This window comes from Colobus angolensis, unplaced genomic scaffold, assembly GCF_000951035.1.
Source record: "Colobus angolensis palliatus isolate OR3802 unplaced genomic scaffold, Cang.pa_1.0 Scaffold108, whole genome shotgun sequence".
Taxonomy (NCBI): Eukaryota; Metazoa; Chordata; class Mammalia; order Primates; family Cercopithecidae; genus Colobus; species Colobus angolensis.
Window position 1 is genome coordinate 267,094 of NW_012111808.1, and position 3,632 is coordinate 270,725.

Below are 3,632 nucleotides of genomic sequence, written 5' to 3' on the forward strand. Positions count from 1 at the left end.
ACTCTTAATGACAAGAATGACGCCCTGCCTCAGAGGCGATATGAGTATGGGGATTAAAGCAGTGCAAGTCATGGCCAAGGATCAAGAGATAAAGGCCTAACGACCACATTTGTCCAGACCACAAATGAATTTCTCTGTCATGCCTGGGCCTTGACATAGTGGGCAACGTAGACATCGCACTGCTGAAAGGTCATACAAATAGCCTTTGCCCACGGCTCTGTTTTCTAATTCAGTGAGTGGAAGATAATACAGGGATGTTTCAAAAGGCTTCATCACTCACTTCTACAACTACTTTTGACAGAAAATTCTCCTGCAGCCCACCAGATCATTGAACTCAATGAGATTAAAACAGAACAGATAAACATTGATTTTATATAGCCATCAATCATCTGCTTTTGCTGCTCTTTCTTTTGTTTGTTTGTTTGTTTTTTGGTTGCCATGGCCATAATATTCCTTTCTTCAGCTCTCTTCCTGTTTTCCTTCCAAAAATGCTAAAATTGCATTGGAAAACACCCTTAACACTGTTCTCTTCAAGGAAAAAACAAGTCACTCTTATGTTGTTAAAAAGTACCTGTTGGAACTAGAAGGCTGGATAGGAAATATTATTTTATTTCTAACACCATCTTCTTTGTCTCTAAGTCTACCCCTAGTCAGTTGAGTATCCACCTGGAATAAATACCATTATTAGGGGATGATATTCAGCTACATGATATCTCTGCTAAAAATCATCTAAAGTTGAGTTAAGGGTGAGAAGATGGATAATGTGTGCAAGACGATTTAGTGCAGGAGGGAATCAAATGCAGTATTCAAGCAGACATCTTTCAACCTCTCTGGTTAAAATAGATTAGCAGTATGAGAAGGGCATTTTAAACAATGGGACTAGGGAGAGTCGGTTCTGATTCCTTAAACAGAGAGTCTGGGTTTGGGATGATGTACCAACAGGTGAATACCTTATTATTTACCAAAAGTAAACAATAATAAAAGTATTCTTCACCCTGGCTTCTATCAGATTCACTCATAAGGAGAAAACTTTCAAATAAAGATCCCTGGCTTCTCCCTTAGACTGCTGAATGAGATGGCTCAAGACCTCCATTACATACCCTGTTCTAGATGGCAAAGAGAAAAGGGCATTTATCTTCCTCAAATAAATCTCTAGGCTTGTGACAGTGACAATCTGGAACTGTTACTATTCAAGTAAAGATCATTTTGGCAAAATGCTATGTTTCTCTTCAAAATATATTTAGGTGCTAATCTGACATTTTTCTGCCTGTCCCCTTTTTATACTCTTCTTTATCCAAGTGTAACACACACTCTTTGATGTAGTCCTTTCAAGTCAGTCTTCGTTTCTCAGCTGTTTATCCCTTCATTTTCCTTAGGCAGATAATCAGAGTACCTGTCAATCCTCCAAGCGGGAAATCATTCTGAAGAAACATTGAAAATAGAGGTGTTGTCTGCTCTCCCGAGGGATATGAAGAACAAAGGTTAAACAATGCCTCCCCTACCGTCCAAGTGTCCTGTGCTCATCTGTCTCCAGTATAAGTACTGTGGCTTTGAATGGCATTTGTGGGGACTTAAATTGTGGAGTAGCACTGCCCTTGACATCGCAAATCCAGAGGCCTTATTTTTTTCTTCTTTTTAACCACAGGGAATCTGTGCTTCTTCACATCTTAAGAGCTCTCCTCTTCTATATACGGTGAATACCTAGGACTAATTTAATCTTTTTCATTAGAATATGTACCAGCAGAGATTTACACATCTGTTTTATTCTACAAAGAATGTTATTTACGTGCATGTCTTTTTATTTCTGCAGCTCATTTCTTTATGAATAAATGTGGTAGGCGGACTGGAGTGGGTGGTTGAAAGGGTACAGAAAAGCTGAGAAGCACTTAATGAAATGTATTACTTTCCAATTTGAGATGTCCTTTGTGGGTTTAAAATCTGACTTTACATCTGCAGGGAGGATATAGGTGCATTAACTGTGCCTGTGCAAACCACTGAATCTTGCCTTTTCTTCTTGCTGGATCTTCCCGAGGAGCTAAAGTAGGGCAGCAGCCCAGGAGGAATAGTGTAAATTCCCCTCCATTGCAAGTTGTTGCTATACCCTTGTCATTTTCCTCTGCTTTTGGGGACCATGTAAAGACAAAGCATCCTGTCACTGTCAGTTGTTTCATCCCACAATATGGGGCCACGTATTCTATGGGAGCCCAGTCATTTGTCTGGATGCTTCCACAGAGGAGGCAGCTGTGCATTGTCTGCAGCTAACTAGAGAATGGGAGTGGGAAAATTCAGCTGGGAGATTGCTGTGAAACTGCCAAGAACTCTCTTGAGCTCATTATTTGGATAAGAACCAGAGTGAAGTGAATAAAGACCAAGGAAAACATATCCTATATCTTTATGGTGCCTTCCCTGTACCTTGTCCTCCATAGGTGGCATGCTTTAAAAATTGACACCACAGTACCATTTCTCTCTTCTTCTTTTAGAATTAGGTTACAAGGGTTTTTATTGTTGGGTTTTTTCCCCTGAATAGAGGTTGTTCAGAGAACTTACATTAAAGCAATATTCTCCATTCTTTTCTTGACTTTACTGGTCTTGTTCTAATAAAAATTATTTCACGCAAATATTATGATAATAATATTTGTGTTAAAACACAAAACATAAATCCAGCATTTTCAAATTCTAACCTGTTTCTTCATCCATTTCTTAGGCAAGATAATTTTTTCAATCAGTTCTATGAAACTGCATTAGTCTCTTCTCATACTGCTAATGATAATTAAATGAAAATAAAGCTAGATTTCTCTCTTTCCTTTTGACAGACTTGTTTATGTCTCAATGAGGATTTGGGTAATCATACAATTTATTGATCCCATACTATGGACCAACATGATAGCAGACAACAAAAATTTGCCATGTTGATGTTCATAACTACATAAGATAACTAATCACTCCAACTCCATAGATGAAGAAATAGAAGATTCTAGAACTCAAGTTAATTGTTTAAGGGCTCAGAACTTACGTGGTGGTTCTGGAAATTAAACCCAGGACATCTTATCTCAATGTATGTAGCACATCCACTATACAATAAAATATTGCTAAAATAGGAACAAGAAACCCCTAGGAAGTTTTTTCCTAATGTACACCCACCTAGGTTTTCTTTTCCTATTCATCTCACAGAGATGGGCAGACTGAAAATAAATGACTAGCTGTCTAAAAGATTCTTCACTCAAAAAATTCAGAGAAAAGATAAATAGATCAATATTTCCCATAAAAGAATATACTCTCTGCCATCAAGAAAAAGTGTGTGTGTGTGTGTGTGTGTGTGTGTGTGTGTATGTGCATGTAATACATAGTCACATGATGATACACACTGATTTTATTCTTTCCCTCCGTGTCCCTGAAGTGCCCAGCCAGGAACCATCCAGGCACTGTTATTTTCTATTCCTTAAATTCCAGTGGAAGAGCAAAAACTTACTGCAAAGTGCCAGAAGTGGGTAGATTTCACACAATTCAACCCTAAGAGTCTGTCTAATCAATGTACTGGCCTGCATTTTTCGCATCTTATGGGACAGCAGGGAAAATTGTTGAGAAGAGCCAATTTGCAGCTGTGTTCTTAATTATGCCTTCTATGTGAAAGG